This window comes from Geospiza fortis, unplaced genomic scaffold (genome assembly GCF_000277835.1).
Source record: "Geospiza fortis unplaced genomic scaffold, GeoFor_1.0 scaffold265, whole genome shotgun sequence".
Classification (NCBI taxonomy): Eukaryota; Metazoa; Chordata; class Aves; order Passeriformes; family Thraupidae; genus Geospiza; species Geospiza fortis.
The window spans coordinates 2385754-2412365 of NW_005054393.1; the positions used below are offsets into that span (position 1 = coordinate 2385754).

At 41.6% G+C, this 26612-nt stretch overlaps 1 protein-coding gene across 2 annotated transcripts in view; it reads right to left on the reverse strand.

Moving 5' to 3' along the window:
* The window catches only part of LOC102043810 (cytochrome c oxidase assembly factor 1 homolog), a 35266-nt gene extending 18806 nt beyond the window's left edge, over window positions 1–16460 (reverse strand). The window contains exons 1-2 of one of the 2 annotated variants that reach the window (XM_031060875.1): window positions 16423–16460; window positions 4794–4994 (exon numbers count right to left, since the gene is read on the reverse strand). The gene's annotated coding sequence lies outside the window, so the exon portion shown is untranslated. Of the gene's footprint in view, window positions 1–4793; window positions 4995–12124; window positions 12262–16422 lie in introns of those variants that run through there. The other variant, XM_031060874.1, reaches the window with a different exon arrangement.
* Window positions 16461–26612: the final 10152 nt, after the last annotated feature.

Consider the following 26612-nt stretch of genomic DNA (forward strand, 5'->3'; position numbering starts at 1 on the left):
TTCCAACAGCACCACTCTGTTTGATAACAGCGTTGTCTACTGTTAGGGGTATGAAAAAATGCCTTCCTTGTAACTTGGCAAGATGCTGTATTTTCAGACAGAAACTTGCTACTTCTACATTAAAGCTGCATTTGCACTTCTGTATCTTGCTTGTCAGAGTTACCTTAATGTGCCAGGTATGATTTGAAAGTGCTGCATTTTTGCTTGAATTCAGCATTACAAAGTTCATGGTTTTGAAAGTTTCAGCCTCCCTGGTGCTGTCCTTTTGCAATGTTCACTAAAGAAGAAAAAGAAATAGCTCCCTTGTCTTACCATGCCCATGGGAAGTTGCACTAGGAAGGTGATGATCCAAGAAAAGGATCCAGTGCTTAACCTGGCACTGAACTTGCCTTCCAACTTTTTCAACTGCCCTACACTGCATTCAGTCCAGTTCAGATATTTTTTAACATGTAGGAGAGCTGGCATTCAAGAAGACAAGCTAGTCACAGGAGATGGAGGAGGTGTGTGATTCTTTTTACTGTGTGAACAGTGCAGCCCCAAAGTCTGGGATTTTTGCCTAGGGCCAGAGCCTAGTGTTGCAGCACCAGCAACTGGTACTGTGTAGCTCCTGGACTTAAGCACCCCTTGATGTGCTTAGCTTCATCCCGTGCACGAGAATGATATGGCAAATCAGTCTGGAATATGTGATTATAGTCCCAGAAACTACCAAGGTCTCAGTTGTCTGCACTGAAATCAAATGCCATAAAATTCAGGCATCCAGGTTTCTCTGCTTTGCTTTTGTACATGACAAGTCCTTTCATAGTAGCTCTCAGCATTCCTCCTGTGCTCCCAAAGACCCTGGCAAAAAGCTGTAGTCATCAGGTGACACTTGCTGTATATTTATTAGTTACATCACAGTTCCCTCTCTGAAACAAAAAGGATGGGAATGTTTCTCAGAGTGAAATGGAAGTAATATGCAATTCTTGCTCTCATGCTTTGTTTCTATGAATTTGCCAGATGTAAAGTTGCCTATCCTGACCCTACAAGCGTTTCACTCCTTCCCACTGCAAACTCTATGTGGTTATTGGGGTCTCTTCCAGATCTCCTGGCTGCTGGAGCACCCTTTACATTTCTGAAATTTGCTGCTCCTGATTGAAGGGAGACAACCAAGAAAATGAGCTGCCTCCCTTTGTCCCTGACAAGAGACCATGTGTCCGAGCAGCACCATGTGTCCCAGCAGAGCTGAGGTCAGAAGGGATCTCTGAAGGTCACTTTGTCCAGTATCCCTGCTCAAACTTGGTTGCCTACAGCTGGCTGTCTAGAATGATTTCCAGACAGCTTTTGAGTATCTCCAAGGATGGAGACTCCACAACCTTTCTGGGCAACCTGTGCCAGCCTGTGAAAAACCATTTCCTGTTCAGACTGCATCTCCTGTGTTTCAGTGCCCATCACCTCTGCTCCCATCCTTGGACATTGCTGGACAGAACCCGGCTCCATCTTCTTTACGTATTAACATACACTGATGGGATCCTGCTTGCACCTCCTCTACACTGAATAATTCCAGAAAGCAGAGGGATAAATCACGGGATAAATTGGGTAGGTATTGCTCAATTTGCTTTCCTCTATTAAGATGGTCATAAGCAAATGTTCCTTTCTCTTCCTGTTGTTTTCCCACTTTCCTTTATTAACTCATGCATACATCTTCTAAATGTCATGCTCACCTTTTTCCATTGAATACCATGTACCTGGAATCTTTTTATATCACAACAAGAAATGTTTAATCTGGAAAGGCATGCAAATAGAATAAATAGAATAGCTCATGTGAGAAATATGAACTGGTTTGGTTAGTTTTAAGCTTTGGACTGATTTATGACTGATTTATGCTTCCACGTGAATAAAACATAATCAGAAGCTGTGGAGTGATACTACCGTATATACAAAGAGGAGAACTGCTCCTGTTACTCATGGGAACATATAGGCCATAATCTAATTTTTAGAGGTTGTGAAAGGTGTGCTAAGTGACTAATTCATTTCACTAATATCTGACAAGCCACTTTCATAATGGGAAAAATTACCTTCCTAGATAATTTGGTTTTTAACAACTTATCATAGTTGTTACTCTCCTAAGGGTGCATATTTTCCACTATGCAAAAAACTGGCATGGAATAAAAATGTTGATAGACTAAAAACCTGCATTTAGCTTTAAAACAGAAGTTTGTGGGTTTTTGGTTTTTTAATATGTGGAAACTATGGTTTTTGATATTTTTGCTCAGAAGATAACCACGTACTTCATGTGGTTTCTGTTTACAAAAAGGAAAATGTATTTTCTGGGGAAAATAAACTAGATTACACCATAGGAAAAGGAGGTTTGATGTTTCAATATTCAAGAGTGCTCAGATGGAAATTCTGCTCCATAATCTTTTACTGAATTTAGGACATGGATTTTTCAGTTGTCTCTCCTCTTAAATATACTGTTTTATTCATACTGAATTGAATGGGATTTGCTGTAGAAGTAAAAAGCAAGATTTTCTTTCTTTTGAGTTTAAAACCTGGTAATGACTTTGCTGACTTCAGTAGAATAATTCTTTATTTATACCACTATAAGCAGAGGCAAAGTCAGATTAGGAATGTATCTCGAAGTGACAGTGTTCAGATGCACATTTAATCTTTGTTAAAGGAAGCATTTGCAATAAAATGCACTATTCACTGCTCTTACTCCTGGTAAATGCATTGTGAAACTGTTTGTGGTAGCTGTCTCTAATCTTTTTAATCTAGTAATGAGGACCCACAGCATGAAAAATGTTACTCTCCTCATGTGATGCCTCTTCAGTGTAAACCTAGGCCCATCTCCAAAATGGCAGAATTGGCTGACAGACCTACAGTTTACCAGTTTGCCTCCTCTGCCTGAATGTGGCACAGATGGGGGGCAATACTTCCTTTGCTGACCTGGATATCTGGATCCATTAGACACACCCTCAAATGTCTTACTTGTTCTTTTCCATTTATGTTGGCCATTCCTTTCTAACAGGTTATTCTCCTTCACCCAAGACAAGCACCTAGGGGAACAAATGGTTGAAAAGGCTTGGAAGCTCCTATAAGCATGGGATTTTCCCCTGGGCATGTTTTGTCTGAGTTGCTTTATGATGCAGAGGTCTTACTGGAAGAAAGAACTGGCCCTACAAGGTCTGGATACTTTGCTGAGAGATGAATACTGGTTAGCATATATAATTTTCAGTACTGCTGGGGAAAGTAAGAAGAAATCAGCCAGTCATTTTGAGCTTATGCAACAAGATGCACTCCTCTGACTGTGTTTTTTTTTCCAGAATCTGCTTGTTAACTATGATGCAGTATGTGCCATTTGTGCTTTAGGGGACTAAGAATCTAAGCCAGTTTATTGGTGAAAGCAACAACTTTCTCATTAAATATTAATGGCAATGTTTTGATTAGTCCCAGGGTTCTGGGAGGGAGTTAAGTCCTTCCTTCAATAACCAGCCGTTACAGATGCAGCAAATGTTAATAAACTCACAGGAAGCAAACTAGGCAGGCATACATTCCATCACCCAGAAAATGGATCTCATGTAGCTTTTTGAGGGATTGCTCACACTTTACACCAAAAAAGTGTTTGATTTTTAATATGGAGATTTGGGCTGTTTGCAGCACCCAAAGCTGCAGTTCCATTATGTTGTTTCCCACTTCTCTCAGACCTGATGTTTAATGTGCTCCCTTCCATACAATTTAAAGCTTAAAATGTCATCTGGTTGAAGAGTGGAGAGGTGAAGAAATTCAAACAGGAGCAGCAACTGTTCTCACACTTTTAGCAACAGTGCTCAAATGTCAAAAGAATAAACATAAGAAATCATGAAAGATTTAAATAGCTTCATATCTGACATGAGCTTGTAATGCCCCAAATAGACTTTTATAGGGAAACAAGAGTAGTATATGGGTTTTGTGGGAGTGGAAAAGGGCTTCACATGCGAGTGTGGCATGAGAGTTTTATCAAATGTTGGCCTAAAAGCCAGCTGGAGCCTGGATTTTGTCTCTGTGCCAAATGAGAGCAACCAGCTCCTCCTACACCATCACTGCTGCCATCAAGTCTTAGCTGGGAGAAACTTTCTGTTAAATTCAGCCCAGCATATGACAAGGAAAACCCAAATTGAGGCTTTTGAATGGTTTATTCTTAGTTATACAGTGACATTAGGAGATACTTCAGGGATACTGTATCCCAGTTGAAGGTATGGGTTTGGTGGTTTTTTTTTCAATGTTACTTTTGAAAGGTCTCTCTTTAGCTATATAGTAACCTTTCTGGAGACTGTGTCTTTAGGAATAGAGATTGTTACTTTGATCGGTAACAAGCATGAACCTTGGATGTTTTTACCTCAGTAAAAAAAAAGGTAGACTGAATAAAACCACTTATTTTCTAAAGTGACTGGTCAGCTTAGACATCTGCTGCACTTTGCATTTTAGGAAATAAACTGGAGCTGCACAAAGAAATCTAGAACCTTTGTCATGGCCAAGAAGCATGTCTGCTTTTTGCAGTGGGCAGGGCTTTTCCAATGGATCTACTGCAGTTTGCCAGCCTCAGCACTGCTGTAACTCAGGAAGCTCTTGACATGCAGCCCAACTTCAGCACAGCACTGACAAGACATCATTTTACTGTAGTTTTAGCACAACAGGGAGAGATCTGGCAATATTAGTGACCTCTGCACATCATGGTGCTCTAGCGATTTTTTTCCCTGGCTTCATTTCAAACAGTTGCATGATAGGCTGATAACCATATTTTAAACTCAGTTGTGCTTGATAAAGTCTTGACTTACCTTATTTTGATTAAAGGTCAGTATCTATGGCTTGATTTTCAAGCAGCTGAGGAAGCAGGGGGTGCTACTTGTCCTGTAAAGCACTCAGTGTAAACAACAGGCCTTTTGGTGCCACTCCTCTAAAACTGTAGTTCAAGATTGCTATCTCTCAGCCTCAAACTGGCTAGAAAGGCCTCCTGACAGCTCTTATCCAGACTCCACCTAAAATAAAAGAGAAAATGCAGGAGTGGGTATGTATCAGAGACAGGGGAAGAATATTCAAACATTCCTAAGGATTCAACATGGTCACTCAACTTCCCATTCCAAGACATCTAGCACTGCCAGTCCTACTGCCTTAGTTTTCCTTATAACCAATTTATAGTAAAGAGAGAAGCTGGTATATGGTATTTTGACATGACAGCGGGGCCATCAAAAACATTAAGAATCTCCTGCAGCCTTCTCCAAGCATTCATAAAAACCTTATGAAAATAACCACACACTCTTTTGCATGAAACCATGCCTGCTGGCTGCCTGAATGGTGCTAACAGTATTTGTAAAAGGCAGGTAACAGATCGTGTATGTCAGCCCTATAACTAAATATAATTTTCATAATAGACATTCTTCCTATACAGATCTTCCTCTGTTTGTAATGATGAATAAATCCACAATCGTCCATGAGCTGGGATTTCTTGTTTGGCAGTTTATCCAACTTCTATGAACTAACCTACCTGAAAGTGGCACTCCTAATGACACTTTGTGTGTATCAGTCTTTGCACACACAGTATTTTGCTCTATAATTACCATGAGGAACAAAATAGAGGAACCGGTGATTTTTAAGGTTTCAGTCTGCAACCAAGACCTTAAAATTTGTAAGCTGTGTAAGAAGTGGAATAAGAACACCTGACATACTCCAGATCTGGGCCTTTTGGAGTCTCCAAGGCTGAAACAGAGCATAGTTCCCTGTAGCCTTTCCCCTGCAGAGAAAATCTAAATGTTCTCCAACATCCAGCCACATGCTGCCACAAAATTCTAATATTTTCATTATCTCAAAGACCCTGTGTGTCTCTGTCAGGTCTGTTGTAACAGAGAGGGAGGTTCCCAAATTTTATGTATACAGATGTGGATACGTGCAGAACATGTGTGTTGAGAACAGTCATTTATGCAGGAAATCAGGCTGAAATATGAGCAAGTCAGTCAATAAAAAGTAAGGCAATTCTCAAGACAGCAGTTAAAAGATTGATAAACATTGGCAGAAGTCTATGAATGGGACTGAGCACTTGCTACAGCACTGTGTATTGTGGCATCCCAACAGCAGCCTCTTGAGTACTGCCAGCCTGCATGGGTTAATCTCAGAGTACCACCTAGAACAGCCTCAACAGAAATGAGGCTTTCATTCAGTGGTCACTCAGCCTTAATTAAAAGGACACTTTTCAATTAAACTTCAATGACATCTTCTGAATAGAAGTTTTACACCTACTATATTTCTTTTGGACAAAACAGTCTGCTCAGCTGTATTCCCAGCTGTACACTCTTGTTTCTCCCAGTTTGCTGGCATCCACAGCTATTTAGAAAGCAACTTTGTTATGTCAACTGCTAGGATTTTCTACAGTACATATTACATCACCTTTCCTGAGAAACTTGTTTGAGCAGATCCCTTTTCTTACTTTCTTGTTTCATAATGTCCTTCACATTCCTCTTTCAATATTTGTTGTTCTCTCTGTGGAAGCTCAGTTGCTGGCATTTTAAGGAAAGGTTACATAGCAAAAAGGTCACTAATAGATTTTTTTTTCTCCCTGCCCCATACTCCTGGAGAGAAGCTCTCTCTGCGTGGTACCTTTAGAGAAAGGTTTAGAGAAAGTTTTCCCTTAAGAAAACTTAGGGGCATTCACTGCCAGTTTCAGAACAAGAAAATAAATTTGAAGCATAAATTACTTTGTCCATTTTAATTCTAAAGGTGCTGAAATACGGACCAGCAAATAAGGGCAAAGCAAGAGACAAAACCAAATTATGCTGTGGTGCAAGTAAAAAGTGAGATCCCAAAATTTCATCCTTGTCCCTGATACTTGGATGACTGTGTCTCTGATCAATTTGTTCTTGTGCCTCTGCTTACTTCTTGTTGAGTCTTGATCCTTATGAAACAGCCTTGGAAATCAACAGTAGTAGTTCTTTCAAAATGCCCCCTACATAAAGATGTATCAATTGAAGTTTGGTCTGCAGACAGCTGAAGGTGTTGGGAGCCTGGAGTTCAGGTCCAAAGCCTTCAAAGTAGGCAAGGTAAGAACAAAGTGTGTTAAGTCTGGAGACAGGATTTGGAATAAGCTGGGAATGAAGCATAGGAAAAAAAGAAAAGATAGACATTTCTAACCTTAGGTGTATAAATGGGTGGCTTCATGCACATGCTCACTAGTGGGAATGCATGCACACACAGGTGGGAGCTGGCACAGGAGCTGGCTGCTTGCTGTTTATTGATGCAGACCCTTGTACAGTCCCTCCTTGCAGCACAGGGTGTGTGCAGGGGACACATACAGCCTGGTGTAGAGCTTCAGCTCAGAAACATGGTAAGGAGGCTTATTTTGGCTACTGCTAAGTGCCTGAGCATGAAGTTGGGAGGTATCTTTTATCCAAATGCAGCTCTTTCTTCTAAAAACAGTGGCTCCCACATGATCTCCTTGAATAGTTTGAGTTTTTCAATATAAACAATAGAGAAGGAAATCTAATTTCCAGTCTAGGAAAGGAAACACAGCTAAGTGAGCCTTGTTAGCAAAGGCAAACATATTATCTCTGCCTGTTTGAGGATCCACTGAGTTGAACAAAATCTTTTCATAAGCTGCAGCAGTCTTTATTACACTCCATTTGAATGATCTGTTTAGGATTAAACATTTCTTGAAAGACACACTGCTTTTAATACCAAAGCATTTTCCATTCCATTTGCTTCATTTTAGCAAAATGCTGAATGATTTGAATGATCTGTGTCATGTTTAACAAGAAGTGTAACTGAAGCACCCTACATCCTGCAGAATTGCTTTGTGGACTTGTGTTTTTTAAGAGATCTCTGAAAAATCAACATTAAAAAACACTAGCAAGATATTTTGAACAACCAGGCATAAATTTAGTACAAATAAGACCTCATCTTTACTGGAAAACCTTTAAAGAGGTCATAAAAACAAACAAAACAATTCAAAACCACTGTGCTTTAACAGCAAAATCATCTAAAATTTAGCTTAATCCTTTTAGGATCAGGAGTCTGGACAGATAACTAAAGCAATAGATAATAAAATAGCCAAGCACTGGTATCCAGTTAATGTATCAGCATACTGATGATGGTATATAAACAATGCTAAAAGAACAGGAAAATTATTAAAGAATAAGACAATACTTCATTTACTGTTCTGCTGGAATTCCTGCTCAGGAAGTCACTAATACATATTCATTATGAATACTAGAAGTGAGTACAGGCAGGAACTTGCCTGTTACCCAAATGAGTATGACTAGTGCTGAATGAGTCTTTTACTAATCTTTTTTAGAGCCTGAACTTCATTTCCAGAAAGGCAAGATTATTTGTTAGGTTCCATTTTTCCACTTGAATGCAGAATCAGACACATAGAGTTGTTCCAAGAGGTCTCTGAGTTTGGTTTCTTCTGAGCAAAAAGAATATTAGAGTAAAAAAGCCCAAAGAACCTGCTTCAAACTTGGTTAGTCAATCTCCCAGCTGTATGTTGGTATGAGAATTCTATTGTCTTTTCTGGAAGAAAGAAAAGAAGAGGAAAAAAAAACCCAAACCAAACCAAACCAAGGAAAACTAGCCCAAAGCAGTATTCTGTTCTTGTTCCAGTTGATCTGTTCAAGATCTTGTCACTGGCCTTTGCTAGACCAGGAAAGACTTCTGTGTATGAAAAACAGCACCCCTCTCATGGTACAGTGGGACCCCCATGCCCCTTTTTACAAAAATCACTCACAAGACTACAAGTGCTTTCCTACTTTTCCTATCTTAGGAGTCTCAGGTGAAGAAACAGCTGCATCATGCCGACCTATTGGGAAACATTAGACATGAGGTGTGTCTTCCAAAAGGTCTGAATTGGGATTGCAGTGCCCAAATCAGATGCCTAAAGTAGGAAGGCAGTCTCAATCCAGACTACCCTTTCCCCTTCCTGAAATGCTGATGTTGCTGATCTTCCCAACTTGCCTTTTCAGTTGCTAAGGATTTCTGTTAGAAAGAGGTGATACAGGTACTCAGTTTTTACAGCACCAAAAAATGCTGCAATGAGAGATTCAGCTAATGGTACTGAGGAGCACTTCTGTCACATACAGGAGCCCTATGTAGGATGGCCTGCTGTCACAGGTAAATCCAGCTGGCTTAGTAACAGACTGGAAACTAGGGCTTCTTCCAAGAAAAGGCAGACTCATGACAAACCAAGGGATGTGACATAGGAAGGGAACTTCTCCTTCCATTTTTATGCCTTCCTCCCTTCATATTTTATTCCTTGTCCTCCCACTCTACTGCAAAAATCCAAAATGGTCATGCTATAGATACAGACCATGCCAAAGACTTCTCTTCTCTCTCTCTGTATGAGTTAATCATTCCCAGCAAGCTTTCTGGGGTGATGAGTCAGTAACACAAAGAAATTACAGATTAGATGTGATATTTATTTTGCTCTGCTTTTTTTTAAGCACAGCTGTCCCCCCACCTGAAAGAATGCAGATAGGGGTAATCAAATGCACTGTAGCTGGGAGCTCTAAGGATAACACCTCCAAACTCTGCAGCTTGCCGTAAAAGGCTTGCAGTTTTTATATTCTTTTTGCTGTACGTTTACTCAGCAACACTGTTTTAGAAGTTGCAACATTCATCTTTAAACATTAATTACCAAGGCATGATTGCTTCAAAAATCCACTGCCCGAGGCCAGGGCCTAGGAAGTGGAAAATGTAATTTCAGAAAGCGATGAGAACAAATACTGAGCCTTTTAATTGCAGGTTGGTACAAATGACTAACAGTAAAGCAAAGCTCATTTTGGACAAATTTTTTGTTCTGCACGTCAAATTCAAAACTTAGCAGTGAGTTGCCTGGGGTTTGTTCTTTCCCCCTATTCTCTTTGTAAAAGTTGAGAAACAGACGAATTTTTGAGGTAGAGAAAGTACTTTTCTAAAAATTCAGTAAAAATTATTTACAAGATAGAAAGAGAGAAAGGAAGAAAGCAAGGAAGAAAGAAAAGCAGGGAGAAAAGAAGGACTAAATGATGCATGCAAAGATCAGGCAATAGTTGCAACAATCATTGGACAATTGCTGTGCTCTTTTGGACCTCCGTTTCAGGGTGAAGGCTGCAGTGATTCTCAGCATCTGTCTCCATCTCCCTCAGTTCTGCTGAAATTTACCTGGAATCACCAACAGTCTAACAATGGCTCTGGCCTGCTTCATCCTGTATGGCAACACAAGATTAAATGCTGCTGTGACTCAACATTGCCACATCAGATGTCCCAGCCTGATGCCAACAGAACCATTGCAATAGCAATGGCATCTTCATCTCCACCCTTCTGGCCTTGTTGCTGGCAGAATGGGGACAGCCCTGTGTGAGCACCTTTGCAGGGCATCAGAGGCACTTCTTTTCACACAAAGGTAGAGAACTTGTTCATTCTAGCCCCACACTGCCACACGTGGGAAAACATACTGATGGGAGATGTGATTCAAAGCCTGATGGGTCTGAGGCTGGTTTGCATGACCATAGGACAGACCATACAAGCAGGCTCTGTGATGGTCCTGAAGTTGCATTTATGCACCAAAGTCTGGAGGCCCCAAAGAGACTACAAATTGTGATAAACATCCTTTATAGTGCTCATGTTCCCTGGAAAACTCCAGTTCTGCTTCTGAGTGTTCTCAGAAGAACTTCAGGCCTTGTTGCACTGCACAGCTTGTGCCTGCCTCTCTGGGATTCAGAGATGTCATGTCACTTCACTACTGCATGGGCCTGAACCACTAGGTATACCAAAAATCTGCCTAACCCTCATGTTTCATCCAGAGAAGCAGAGAGGTGATGTTCATGATGATGGTCAGTGCAGCCCACCTCCTCTCCCAGTTGCTCTTAACAGTTTTGTACTGGAAGACTTTCCCCTGTGACCTGGGAGATCTGCTTTCAACACGCTCTGAGTACATTCTCTTGCTCATTCAGTATGCACCCTTCTGTCAAATGGGGAACAAAAGACCTCCTTCACCTCATGGCTGTTCTCACCAGGCCTGTGCTGCAGACCCTTATCCACAGGCCAGTCTCTGCAGGATGGCTCATGACCACACTGTTCAGAGTTTGGTCCCTACTGAGTGGACTGGCTGCAGCCATGCTTCACAGTGCTCAGCTCACATCTCTTCTCATGACCCTGTAGTTAACAGTATTTTCTGTTCATGGGCTCGATGGGTTTTTTCAGTTTAAAGTGTGAAGAGTACTAACAGGTGTATGCTGCAGGCAATCAGAGCAGTGCTGTGTCAAAAAACTATAATGCCAGAAAAAAAAATTGTTGTGTGCTGTAGAAAAAGGATGGGTGAGGGCATGAATTACACTATTGTCTGACCTTGGATAATGATGAAGCACTGTCCTTGCTGAACGAAGCACATTTGGTGTCTTCCACATCTATCCTATCTGTTTGAAGCAAACCTTGGAGTGCCCTACACAGCTGACAACACTCACATTTCCCATTGGGGATTCCAATGGATTTATTCCAGAGGAGTGCTCTGACTCTGACAAGTGTTGGGCATACTGACCATGGATGGTATGAATGACCAGGAAACCCATTGCTGGAGAAGAACAGCAGTGCACCAAGTTCAGCCACAGCATTTTTAAGCAATAGCTGTTATACTTTGACAGGGTCCATGCAGTTCAGGAAAGGTGTCTCACTCTCCCAAACAGAGCACCAAGCAAAACATCAAACCTGAGTGAAACACAGTGAAGTAGAGCAGCCCTCAGATGGTGTATAAATTGGTCAGTCAGAAAAGATGACACACATTTTCCACTGCTCTCTCATACTTTCAGATAATCAATATGAGTACTGCATTTGTAGGGTGATGTCTGGAAGTATGCAGGAGAACACCAGGACTTGCAGTGTCTCCCATCCTCCCCCCCTTTCCCAGAAATCCAGTGGCCAGTTTCACTCCGTTTTATCACAGGTATGACTGAGAGGAGTCCCCTGTGGCTGTGCCCTTTTGAATGTCACTGCTGCTGTATGGGAACCCAGCTGCCACTATGTTTTCCTGACCGCCTCTAAAATGATTGTCAAGGACAGAAAATATTAATTAAATTTTAATTAATAAATTGAATACTGTGGGGTTAATTATAGCTATTTACAGGGAGTGTATGGGATTTGGAGGGCCTACCTTCTGGTGTTTTTGTATAAAGTGTTGCCTCTTCCTTTAAGCTCTAATTAGCTAGCTTTTTTCTTTTTAATAGCCAGCCTTCAAATGACTGCTCAGTAGCTCCCATTTTGTTCCTCATCAGCAGTCCTCCAGCACAGCTGCTACACAAGGGAAGAGCCCTGTAGTTTGCCTTGAAGGGAGCAGGTGATAAAGAATCTATCAGAAGTGGTGTAAACCAACAAAATTAATTAAAAAAAAAAAAAGAAAAAAACCCCATAGAGTCCCAACCCCTAAATTTTGTTAAACAAGGAAACTATATAAGAAACAAAGAACATGGGAAGAAATAAGAAGGAACTGCAACATCTGAAGCTGCTGCAAGGTCAAAAATGTTCTCTCTGTATGCAGCCCTCTTGTCCAGCTGCATATTCTGCCTTCCTGCATATGCAGAATGCCAAAAGCCATCAATAGCAGATAAGCACCTGGGAAAAAGCAAACTGTTCCGGCACAATGTCAACTGTGAAACTTGAAATAATTTCTCCTCTCCTCCTTATTTTCAACCTACACATTTCCTCCCTAGTGGTAAAACCTTTTAAAAATTTAAATGGACCCTATTACCTGTACTTCTAGCTACTCAGTTTATACCTCTAAAGAAAAAGGGTCCTTTCAGGACACTGTTAAAGTGAAGGCACACAGTAACACACTGTGCCCAGATACAAGGAGTTTATTCCAGACAGCTTTTCAATCTCATGTCACTAGATGAAAACTAAGAACCAGCACAGAAGAGAGCTTTGGAAGTTTGGAGATATTTTGGGTGTTGTTTTGTTGGTTTTTTTGCAAAAGTGACCAGCACATTCAGTAGGCAGACCACTGCTTTCCCTCAAGTATCTGCTCCTGCCTGCTAAATGTTCACAACTGGACTGCTGCCATGGAGGGAGCAGAGGGCAGTGGCTGAAGATGAGGGCTGGCACAGGCACTGCAACCAGTAGCTGGCTTGGTGCCTGCCTTCTCCTTCCTACCACAGCAGTTGGCTCCAAGTGGTAGGCACAGGAGACTGGTTTGGGCTCCTGCTGAGGAGAGACAGGGTGAAGGAAAGAGGGAAGAAAATATGTTGGGTTTTTTTTAATTTTATAACCAAAAGCAATAATGCTAGTAAGGGAAAATGGGAATCGACTTGCCAAGATGGAGAGCAGGATATCTCTAAAATTTCACATGGAACCCTGTGATTTCTGAAGCTGGAACACCATTGCCTAAATTAAGAAAGCTATCTTTCATCTCAAGAAAGGAAACATAATAGCCAGAATCAGTCTTGCAGAAAACCCTAACTCGTCTGACTCCTCAAGCATGCTCGAAAATTTTATCAACTTTCCTTTGTAGCAGAACAGCTTCACTGCCCAGGGATGCTGAGCTGAGAGCCCTCCAGCACCAAGGTGTCTCCTCACCTCATGCTTTGGCTGAAAGTGTCAGATCACAGTGCAAAACCCCTGCTCCAGGTCTACCTTCCACATTCACAGAGATTTCCCCAAAATAGAGAAAATAAAGTATCATCTCTTCTTCTAGTATTTAGAGTTGTGACACCTGAGAAATACTAGCCAGCATGTGTAATAACACATCTGTTGCAAGACATAGTTTTATTGTTGAAGTGGAGAAAAGCCTGTCTGGAGACACCATGCAGGGCTGCTTTTTATTTAAACTAATTTTGTAATGAGGAGGTAAAGATCCAGCAGCTTAGAGCTTCTGCTCCTGCCAGCACTTAGCTGCTTATTCAAAGTCCCAAGATCCCAGTCACACCGATGACTCGTCACCCGTGGGCTCAGAGGCCTGCAGCCAGGCAATGAGAGCACCGGCTTAGTTACAAGCTTAAAGGGCTGAGAGCCTGTAAGGAGGCTGAGAGCCCGGATTAGCCAGGGTGTTTCCAAGCGGGGCTGCACCCGACAAGCCAGAGCTGCCGGCAGGCTCGGGCTGCCGGGGCCACCTTCTGGACACATGGGCAAGCGTCATTCACCTTCCCCTTCGCATGGAAGAACACTACGGAAAGCGGCTTCATTTCAATCCCTAGTCCTGCTTTTGTGGGCTCCTCCCCGCCTCCCTTTGAACCCCTCAGCCATGGGGGAGCAGCCCCAACAGGGTAGCAGCAGCAGAATCCAAGCCGGCTGCACGGTGCATCCTGCGTCCTGTGGAAAACTATGTACCACAAGTTCACAAAAACATTCCCAGCCTTTAGCATTTTGTTTTCTTCAGGCACTTCTGTGAAACAGCCAAGCCTGGCAGAAGTAGACACAAGACTCATTTAAGAAACACCTGTGCATTTTAGGGATGAAAAGGGGGGTATGTAAGGGCACCCAGGTTAATGCCAGAAGTGCTGTCTCAGGGGCTCAGAGTATTTATTTGAGCAAGGACCAGCCTGTGGAGAGGGGTCTGGCTTGCCTTGGTCGCTGATTAGCATTAGTGGCCATGTATGAGTGCAGCTATGAAATCCTGCCATTTATGCCAACAGCAGTTGTGTTGTCACAGAGAACTGTGCCCTTTAACATCCAAAACACAAACTGTTGCATGTGGTTACACCACAGGCATTTCTGAGAGCAAGGTTAGAGAGGCCACCTCATTCTGAAACAATCCAAAATTATATCTCACATGTACAGCAGCTGCAGCTCTTTCTATTTCTTATAGCTGTGGAGTGGGACTTGACTGCTGTCTTCCAAGAGGCAAATGGGATACACACACCCAACACAGTCCTCAAAACTGGCTTGCAGAATAAGCTTGAGAGCTACTTTTAGTGCAGAGAACATGTCTCCAAGAGGAGCCAAAAGAAGAGCCATGGGGACAGTCAGGAAGCAGGGAGCAATAAAAAGCTGCAGGCTGCAGAGTGCAGTCTGCAGGGCACCACACTGAAGACCTGTTATTTTGCCCTAAACTGAGATGGAAATTAAGAAATATGGACTTTGAACCTGTCAAATGCTTGCAGCAGCTGCAAGCATGCAGCATGTAAAACAAAGGGCCTCAATTTAGCGGCAGCTTTTTTAGGGATTACCATAACATGAGACAGCAGCAATAGAGGCAATGGGCCTTATGAAATGTACACGTAATAAAATGTGGTCTATAATGGGAACTTGAATGATCTAAGTATTATATAAATGCTGCTGCACTTCTATATTGTAAATAACACCTGTTTCCATTTCAGAGGACAGGGCTCAGAAGTAATGTGGAGTCAGGCTTAAGGACCAATAAAGCAAATGTGCTGCAATGGTAAGGCAATATATTTATTTCAGAATGAAATATTTTTTAAATTGCATTTATTCTTAAATATGCACATAGCAATATGATAAATACTACCTCAATTAAAGCCACACTGCAGCTTTGATATTACCATGTTGCTGTTATGCAACCCAGTTTCAGATGCTGACCCATCCAGGTTGCCAGTTTTTACACCTGGACTCTACCTGAGTTTAGCTACTGCACAGCAGCCCCAAATACATGCACTGGTACTGCTTGTTGGTGCAATGGCTTCATTCAATTTCTTTTAATGTAAACTTATTAAATATAGCAATAAGCTATCTTCCATAACAGTGTAATCAGAGTAATTGATGATAACAGCAGTTTATTCATGTCAAGGCGTCTAATTCCTACTGCTGTTAAATCTCAGTTCCCATAGCCCTCCAGGATACGGAAGGATAAGGACAAATCCTGCCAGAAGTAAGTTTCAGCACAGTCTGGGATTCTGAGCCCTGCAGCAAGGGATTAATAGATGTACTTCTCTCTAGGAGCACTATATGGTCTTGTATGATTTATAACAAAAGGCATCACCAAAGTTCTTCTACTCTCACTGACCACCATCTCTATTTATAAATTGTATAATTTCTGGTCTGTATTGATTTTAAAAACGTCTTTAGCATGCAAGCAGCTGTTTAATGCATTTTGACCAAAGCAGTGAATTTGCACAAGTATTCCCACTAGAATGTTTGTCCTTTAGTGTCCATGCATTAGGGCTCTGTTTAAAATCTGTCCATGTCCCTAATCTCCCTGGGGAGCTTTCCCTGAATATTCAACACTAGTCCACAGCCTGTAACAAAAGAGGGAGGGGGAAAAAAGAGACAGAGAATAGTGTTTATGCATAAAATTCAAGAGCCTTTTCACATAAAAAAACATATGCACACACAAAAGCACCTCCACTACAGAGCCTGGCATTTCCACAGCAAAGATCTGACAGTGCGTGCAGTTCTTCAAGTTAACTAATTTACAATAAGGGCATCAGACATCTGAGCTCCAGATGCACTCATTCAGGCAGCCAAGGCCATAAATAAAATAGAAAAGAATACTCTTACCCTAACATAGATTTTATAGAGATGTGTTGAAGGCTTAGCAGATGGGTTTTGCTGTCTCAGCTTTTACCTGTGTAATAAAATAAATGCATAAAGCTGCTTACTGGTTTCTTCAAATCAAGACCTTTGCTCCCATATGCTCCCATGAAGATATAGCTAATTTAAACAATAAGCAAAATCCTACTCCTCAGGGAAACTGATGGCAAAACTGCCACTGGCTCCAGCAGACTCTGGGTGTTGCTCAACATAAATACAATTGACAGAACCTGGCTAATAGCATAACCAATACTATAACTGAATTTATATTCTTCAATCTACAGATTTGCCACCTTAATTCCATTCCTGGTTCTGCTTTCATCCTGTCATGCTGTGGAAGAACAAAACCAATGAGACAGCTACTGTCACCAAAACTGGGGTTGCTGCAGCCTCAGCCCAGGCTGCCAACCAGCTCTCTCCCACGGAGAGGTGAGAAACCCTCTCTTGAATTAGGACAAGATATCAAAACATTTTGTCATAGCACTAACTTTGTTTTGCTCAATCTACATGGTGCTCTAACAGAGCAGAAAACTGGAATCACAAATTTGAAAAGATGGCATATCACAGAACAAACATTTCTGAGTTTCAGAAAAGTTTGCCAGTTGAGAGACATCATCATCATCACCCCCCCACACAGAGACATCATCATCATCCTCATCATCATCATTCAGTCTAGCTTTTATAAACATTCGAGCATTCTTTTGTAGCCAGTGTGCTGTTTGGGCAGATGGCATGGAAATTTTACAGTCCATTTCATCCCTGATGTCTACAGTTAGTGCTCACTGTTAATAATGGGATATACACACAGATACACAGGTGAACATACATGTGTATACAGACATGATAAGAGAAGAAAACATTTCTGACAGGTTCTTATAAGGGCATTAAATTGGTGAAGGCAGATTTCTGAGCTCATCACATGCTAGAAGTGCATCTTCAAAACTGTGTATTTGGCTGACTTCAGGAAACATTGTGCACTGTGAGCAACTCTGAACATCTGAGGATGGGGCAATGACAGAGAGAGGAATACACAGTCTGGGACCGAAGCCTGTACCAGGAGGAAGCAACAGAGGCAACTCCAGGCTTGAGAGGTAGAACAGGCAGTGCAGGGAGCAGGCACCAAGGAAGTTACTGGAGGCTTACATGGTATCCATGGTTGGATATGTCCTTCCAGAGCTATTTTTAAGAGGCAGCACTTGACTCAAGCATTTCTTGCCAACTAGGCTCTGCTTGTCTCTCTATGCCTTGGCTCAGTCCCTACCCACAGTTCCCATCCCCTTCTTCTCTCAGGACCAGTCCCAGATAGTGCACCCCTGATTCCAGTCACAGCACTGCTTTATAATACAGCTCAGGGAAAAACAGAGGAGGAAGAAGAGAACAAATGATGATTGATGATTGATGACTCAGACTAACTAGAGAATGTGCTTAAAGCAAGTTTGTTTCACCAATGGCAGTGCTTTGCTGTTTGCTTTACCCCTTCCAGACTAGGTCATCCCAATTCCTTTTCTCCATTTAATGGTGACATAACTAAGTAGCCAGGAAGAAGCTGTCTCACCTATCATAAAAATACAGTACATAGTAATCATAGGAGGCTACTGTTCAAGACAAAGCCATGACCTCCACATTTAAGAATCTGCTGGTCTGTAATTCTGAAGAATGCATTTATTAGCAAAATCCTGTTTTTATAAGCTGCAAATCAAGACACTGTTTCCTTCAGCATTGTACCAGATTTCTGAATCATGAGCCCTGTAGTGCATGAGATTTTGCTTCAGAAATAAAATTGCTTGCTCAACTACAGGACACGTCAGTCTTCTTTTTCTACAACTACTGCTTAGTCTTAAACCAGAACTAAACAGCTCTGGAATTATACATGCACTTTAAGTCCTCTTAGTATCTACCAGATTCAGTATAAACACATAATGATGAGTGTCTAAGTCTGATATCTGCTTGATTAGCAGCCTTTTCAGTATCTGCCTACTTTGCAACACTTGGCAGCTAAGTAAAGCAGATCTAGCACACAGTCAGACATGTGGATTTATTTTTTGTTTGGAGGGGGTGGTGGTACTAGAGGTTTCCCAGATATCCCTTATTTCAAAGCAGGAAAAAAACAACAATGGCCAGCTCTGTACCAAACCACAGGTCAAGAGATTTCAATGGTCCAAGGTTAAAATTGGCCTCCAGCTAGCTGCACAGACTTATCCCATAGGTATTAATCAGGAAACTTTTAAACCTTAAAAATAGTTACAGTTATGTGACTTACTCTGGTAAAAGGATTTTTATAATGTACATGAAGACTAGAGGCTTTCCTCCTTTGAAATGTTTGTGTCTGACACTTTCCCTAAAGCATAGCAAGTCTGTGTTTTTCTCTCTTGCACAGGCTGTGGGTTGAGTTTTGTTTTGCTATTCTTTTTTCTTTCACAAATCAAGCTGTCAGCAGCACGGGAAGTAATTCTGTAACTGGGACACGTAAGAGCTCTGTTCTGAGACTGCATCGCTGCCCTCACTAAAGTCACCCTTGGAAACAAGAGCACTTGAGAGTATCTCAGCACACAGTGAAAGGCTTTCTGCTATGGTTTATTTAGCTGAAAAGGAAAAACATAATTCAAGGAAAAAGCTCCAGAGCTTAGAGATACTAAAAGTATGCAGTCCCTCCTGAGCTTCCTGCTACTACAGGCCACAACCTCTAAAGAGCACTGTGTTTGAATATCTATTTCTGTGGGGACAATGCTTTTGAGCTGGGAGATAAACCTAGTTTTCTTGGACTGATATGAAAGCTAAACAATAATACATGCTCCTCTCCTACTACACAAACACTCCCAAAACTAAGGGAGTCCAGTCCAATACCAAAGGGCCACACTGTGCACAGCTGACTGCTACATGAATTGCTTTAGCCTGCTACTAACTTCTCTTCCTCTGCTCCTTACCGACTGCCCCATATCATAGCTCCTAGGTGTTCTCTCCACATGTCCAGGCTCCAACCCCAGCAGATCCATCCTATCTGTCCCCATGATGCCACATCTAGCCACCACAGCCCAGGTGGCCCAGTTTACCTAACCTCTAACTCCTGCCTATCTGCACCATCACATGCACTGTGCTTACCCAGCCCAGCCATGTAATTAGCAGTGCAGCTGCACAGCCACCAACCTGCCAGCACACATGTGGCAGACCACTTCTTGGCAACTATTAATCACATATTGCATAAGAAACAGTCCCTTAATGCAGGCAAGTCTTTCCACTCCCAAATCATGTAAAAGACATAAAAGCTTTTGGCCATGCAGAAAAGTGAACAAAATGAGTGGTAATTAACTCTCATGACTACAAAGGCTAACAACTTCGGCACTTGCAAAGGGGATCAGAGGCAGCTGAGCTGAGAAGGAACTGTAGCAGAACAAGTATTTGCCTGGGAGCAAACACTGCCCGAGTGCTTATTTTAGAATGGTCATGTTAGTTAACTAGAGCTAACTTTTGAACAAATGGCTCACGTTACAGCATACCGAGGCACACTAGATGCATCCTTTGATGTACTAACTGACAACCTACTACTGATTTTTTTCAGAAATTAAAAAAACCCCACAATTTATCCTTCATAGCTGATTCTGGGTTTTGGCACAGTCTTTTCACAGATTCATGGAAATGAACCTGAAATGGGTTTAATCATTGCAGCATGAGATATTTATATTCAGCAAGAGCATGTGATTTGCAAAGGAAAAAAAAGGAACCAAAGTTTTTTCTGTAAATCAACACGTGTGACTGTTCCTCACTATCTCAGGACAGGCAAGTTTTGGTACAAGATATGTCCTTGGTGTTTCTGACCTTTCAGCACAACTGCAGCCTCTAAGCACCAGGATTTGGTCTGCCGTTCAGCAGCATACTATGCAGCCTGACACACCCTTCATGCCACTTACTTAAAATACCAGTGTGGACAACTAATATGACTCCCATGGTTGTCAAGAAGTAGGGGAAGAGAGCTGGCATTTGGGAAGTGATTTATAAAGCAGATAAAATTAATCCTAAAAACATTAAGTTAAATGTGTTCTGATTATTACCATGAAAATAAACACATCTCATCTGGAAACGTGAATTCAGGAATAAAAATTTCTTTTCTATATGAACTACTTCACACTTGTCATAAACTTAAGGGATTTGACAGGGATTGAAGATTCACTTGTCAGCTGCTATGTCCTTTAATTAGCTTCCTAACATCCATACTGACTGAAGCAGTGTGTTCCCAATTTAGCAAAACAAGCTGTCTCTGTCCAGGTTTCACTGTAACTCTGAAGACCTGAAAAAGAGCATTATATGATTCTTCTGTCCCCTAGTAGACATAATCTACTATTTAAATTTTCTTCTGTCCTGGCTTTTGTGGAATGGACAACAAAAGTATTAACCTAAATTCCAGAAGCTGTATAAAGTGTGTCTGGCTCTTCACAATCTTTTGAGAGAAATTCATATATGAAAACCCACAGCTCTGCTATGACCTGTTCTTGTATCTCCTATTTTACTTCAGGTCCACAGGAAACTTCACCACATACATTCATTCACAACTTCGCATCCATACCATAGTTAGGTATAGATGGATTTGTTTGCAAAGCACTTGACAGGACTTAGGGGTTCACTGCCACAGACAACTCAGACCCCGACTGTTTAACCCAGCCAAGACTTCTACACCCCTGTTTTGCACTCCTACCTGTAATGTGGAAGTGATAAAATTCTTCAACCCTTCCAGCTAAATATTCTTCTACTTTTTAAATGGTACACTCCTTAGGGCAGAGGATCAACCACATACCCAGAACCCAGCACAAACCACTCTTTTATTTAACTCTATGGGATCTCTGGGTAAGAATCAGCCCCTAAGATGTTAACCAGCTTCTGTTTAACAGCATTTTTAAAGTACAAACCAACTGTAAATCAGACCAGGCAGATTCTCACTTTGGGTCATTAGGTTTACCTTGTTTCCATCCTCCTGCCTTTCTATGCTCTGGGTGATTCCAGGCAAGTTTCTCGCTGGTCTCTTACACTTGTTTTTGCCATCTTACACTGTTGGAGCCATGCTAGAAACTGTAATAACAATACTAACTGCTCAGCTTTGACAGGACATAGCTATTTTTACTGGATTACTTTTCTGGCACAGGATTTAAAGCACCAAATAATTTGACACTTGTAATTTCATACTTGGAATAACAGAAGGTATTCATACTTCTTTTGTAATGTAAGATAAAAGCAAACTCTACATATGTTCTCATTCCAGTGCTGCTGTCTGACAGCTATTTGCCCAAGGAAAAAAAAAGAACTGTTACATTACAGAATATGTGGAAAAGTAAAAGCTATGGAAAAGAAATCATTAAATAGCTAACTTATTCCCCTGCTAGCACTAGACTGTTCCCTGCAGCATGTTTCAGAGTGTTTTGTCCAGTCTGGTTTTACAAGTTTCACGTTACTTTCATTTATATATTTAATACAGCACGGAGTCCAATGTGGTCTGTTGCTGCTTATTTTCCTTGTCTTTCAACTACAAGACTCAGTGCTAGACCAGCTGTTCATATACAGTCAGCTCCAAAACTACAGAAAAAATATCTGGACTCTTTCCACTGACTTCAACAGGCTTTGGATCAGGCTCAGGAAAAGACGATGAATACATTTCATGTAAGACTAAGCAGGTTACAGTCAGCAAAGTATAAAGAGGATTAGCTGTGTGTGATCCAAAGGCACGTTACCCTGTGTGCTGAAATGCCTGCCCAGCACACTTTCACTTTCATGGAGATAAAGGGCCAGATTCGTTTCTGGGGCTCTGCCACTAAGTCAATGCTACCATGCAAGGAGTGAGTGGGATCTGGAATCCACCCAGTTAACCTCATTACAACTGGGATTTTCCTAAACTAGAGGTGAGAAAATTTATTTTCTAAAATTGCAAAACCAGTAAGCAAATCATAGAATAATGGAATGGTCTGCGTTGGAAGGGACCTTAAACGTTGTTTAGTTCCAACCCCTCTACTCCTCGCCATGGGCTTTTTGCTTTTCAGTTAAGTTTGGGTCTTTAGAGACCCTATGGAATGAGTATCAGGGAAAACACAATTTTTCTCTGTCAGGGAAGGACAAACTCTCTTTTACTTCAGAACCTAAAATGGGTCATATTTGGTTTAAGACACAGATATCCAGACCTTCACTTTCTGTCACCAAAACAGATGGGCAACCCCACACCAATTTATGCATATTTTTTTGAGCATTGATACTACAACACCTCCCCACTGTGTATGCTTTGAGAGTATGACTTCTGAAAGCTAGAATGCCTCTTATCAGGGATTATTCTACCAGTGGGGGATTTATCCTGAACAATACCATCAAATGAAGATGATGGTGAGCAGTTATTCTTCCCACCCTTTCTCAGTTCACAGTAAAACGTGTCAGTGTTAGGGATGTTCTCAGCTGCTGAGAATGCTTTAATCAACCACTTTTTTTCTGCTCCTTCCATTCCCTAGGGACAGGGGACTTCATGGCAATGCTTTGTTGTACGATGTGTACAGTTATAACCTACACTAAAATTATGCCATTAATGAACAAACACTGGGTGTGTGTGTGTCAAGCAGATGAGAATGTTCTTTTGATCTTCTGAGCTCCACCACTGTGGCAGACGGGTGTCTAAACTGCTTTATTAATGCACTGAAGTCTTCCATCATTTCTCAGACAATACTGAAGGAAAAATCAGAATTGAATCATACTGTGATTTTATGTTCTACCAGTTCAAATCTAGCTACAAGTAGGGGGGAAAAATAATTTCTTTAGTTCTTAATTTTCCAGGGGAGTGGGAGGAATATTTCATGTGCTTGACACTCTGAGGCAGCCAACAGAAGCTTCTCAAATTTCTGTTTAATTTCAAAGCAGTTTCAACAAAACATGGGAGGTGTATTTAGGTAAAATTTCAAAACTAATTCAACAGAGCAAGATAATGGATTCAAAGTATTTTTGAGGATAACATTGAATCAGAATAAGCGTGTTTAAAAATCATAAAGGTTTATGAACATGATTATAGCAATGGTTTTAGCCTCCAACATATGAATAGCAGTGAAAAACAACCCAACTGGTGTGAGGCCACTGAAACATAAGGAAGAAAGTTTATATACAAATGCCTGTAGGAAAGCAATGTAGAAAATCCTTGATAACCCTTCCAAATATATTATTCTAATGTGATGGTGTGACAAAAAACTGAATCTACCCAAAGTTTCCTAGACTGAATGACATTTCCAAGGCAAAGAGAAAAAGAGGCAATGTAGCATCTCTGTTCTGTAAAAGAAACAAACCAAATTACCATTACAGAGGCAGCTAAGTTAATCAATAAAGTCCCTTGCAAAAGTGAGAGGTCAGGTCTCAATCTCTTTGCCATTCTCTCAGCTGCACTTGCAACATCTCAGTACACCCCTGATCATAGAATCACAGAAATCATTTGGGTTGGAAGGGACTTCATAAATCACCTAGTTCCAAACCCCCTGCCACAGCCAGGGATGCTACCCACTAGATCAGGATGCTCAAGTCCCACCCAGTCTGGGTTTGAATACTTTCAGGGATAGGGCACCTCTCTGGACAACCTGTTCCAATTTTTTAACATCCTCACAGTAAAGAATTTATTCCTAATATCTGATGTAAACCCACTCTCAGTTTAAAACTATCCCCCTTTGTCCTATCATCACAGGCCCTTGTAAAAAGTCTCTCTCCAGCTTTTTAAAGGTCCCCTTTAGGTACAGGAAAGCTGCTCTAAGGTCTCCCTGGAAGTCTCCCTCTCTAGGCAGAACATCCCCAACTCTCTCAGCCTGTTGTCACAGGAGAGGTACTCCCGCCCTTTGAGCACCTTTGTAGCCCTCCTCTGGATTTGTCCTAACAGGTCCATGTCCTTCTTATGTTGGACAAAGCATTTTACATAAGGTCTCATGAGAACAGAGCAGAGGGGCAGGATCCCCTCCTTGGACCTGCTGGCCACACTGCTTTGGATGCAGCTCAGGACATGGTTGGATTTTTGGGCTGCAAGTGCACATTGGGTCATGTCAAGCTTCTTGTCTAGCAACATCCCCAACTCCTTCTCCCCAGGGCTGCTCTCAATCAATTTTCTGCCTGGCGTATTAGTGCTGGGATAGCACCAACCCACCTGCAACACCTTGCACTTAGCCTTGTTGGACTTCATGAGGTTCACACAGGTTTACCTCTCAAGCCTGCCAAGTGTCATTGCTTCCCTCCACACCTCACATCTTGGTATCATCGGCAAATTTGCTGATCCTCTACCTCATATCTGTCATTTAGTCAGCTATTTACCTCACTACGCCAGACAAAGCTACCCACCTTCCTGCTGTTTTTCTTCCAGGCTAATAGGTCAAAGTGGCTAATGGAGAGATCCAACATATGTCAGAACCAGGGTACGGTAAGCAGCAGAATCACCAAGACCAAGGACTCCCGAGGAGAGAAAAAGGACTGCCATGTCTCCCTTCTGAGCAAAGTGAAATTGTCTGAGGGTGTCTCATGGAAGAACTGTCTTATTGCAAGGACTTGTTAATAGAAGGGAAGGGGGAATTGACAGGAGAAGTAGAATAAGTAAGGATCCTGTTCTTTGGAGGAGTGTGTATATCAGGGTGCAAACTAGAATGGTAGAAATCCCATAGGTCTGCAGAGGATTTCATGGGTAGAAAAAACTGTGTATATATGCAGCAGCTGCAACACACAGGAACAGGAGAAGTATAATCCATATGCAAATAACTATGTTGTTCCCCCATGAAAGAGTGGACCTGACTGCACAGCCATGTCTACATCAAGTCTGCTGTTTCTGATGTGCTGCACTTCCTATGCACAGCACACACAGAGAGCTGCTCCTGTGAGGGACTCCATGCCCGGTAACTGCTGTGTGTGCTCACAGTGCTGACATCGAGTTCCCAGGCATGCAACCAGCTCAGAAGAGTCTGCTGTCTCCAGCTACCACACATCTGGAAAGCCCAGACAAATTTATGAAGCCCTCAAAATCTGCCTAAATATGAATTCCAGGTGCAAAGAGTAAATGTGCCTGGGAAAAAGGAAGCCTGTAGCATCTAGGAAGTCCTTTGCTACCTGCACAAAAGCAAACATAGGACACCAAAACTTTAGGAACACCTGTTCTAATGAAGTGAAGGCAGGGCTGGAGCTTAAGTCTCAAATTCTTCCCCCGTCTTCTTTACTGTAATTTACCACAATTACATTTGACAATGACTATGAGAGGACATGCTTTCACATAATGGAAATACATGAGATGTCTTGCATTTCAGCTTCACAAGTGTGCCTGTTACTGATGCCATTACAAAAGCTGCATAAGGAACTTAGTCAGGTCTAGACACCAGGAAGGAAATAACTGTAAACGAGTAAGAGGCTATTCACTAAGATGAGAACCCACCCTTCTCTCACCTTTAAATGGCATTGGCTTACAAAATTAATTACTTACACGCCTCACAGAGATGCAGTACTTAATTAATATATGTTAACTGCTTTGCAATTCTGATGGAAGACACCATACTATTATGCATAAGGATTAATACAGTGTAAAAGTGATGCCATTGATGTTGCTCAAGCAGAATGCTGAAAGGATATCTATTCAATTTCTGATTTAAAAAGGGGAATGGAGATGGAAAAGGTTTAGGAAAGCTATTTAAAACTCAGCCTAAAGAAAAAGGGAAAACTGGGAAGGAGAGGAGCTAAAATGTTTTTCAGAGGTATTTACTGTGTCATGTGCATTAATTTCTGCAAAACTGAAGTGTAAGTGCCTACAGCAAAATCCTGGCTCCAATCAAGTACACGGAAAATGTTTCACTGACTTCAGTGAGGTGAAGATTTGTCATAACTTCCAGCAGATGCATCCCATATGCAGGTTTGCAACTTTGCCTGGTTCCTTGTTTATAGTTTAGGTTCAGGAAATAACCTCATCAAGCTCAGGCATGCTCACCATGTAAAGGCAACTGCTCAGCTTTTAATCTTTCTACTACATCCAACACTTGGAGTAAACCTTTCCATACTGTTAATGAACTTGGACTTGAGCTACGTATTCAAGTTGGTGGCAAAACTCCAATTAAATGGAAGCCCTGTGGAGATCACTGTAGATTTTGTAATAAATGTGAGAAGCAAACATCCTGTGTTTAACAGTGTATACCTCTGGA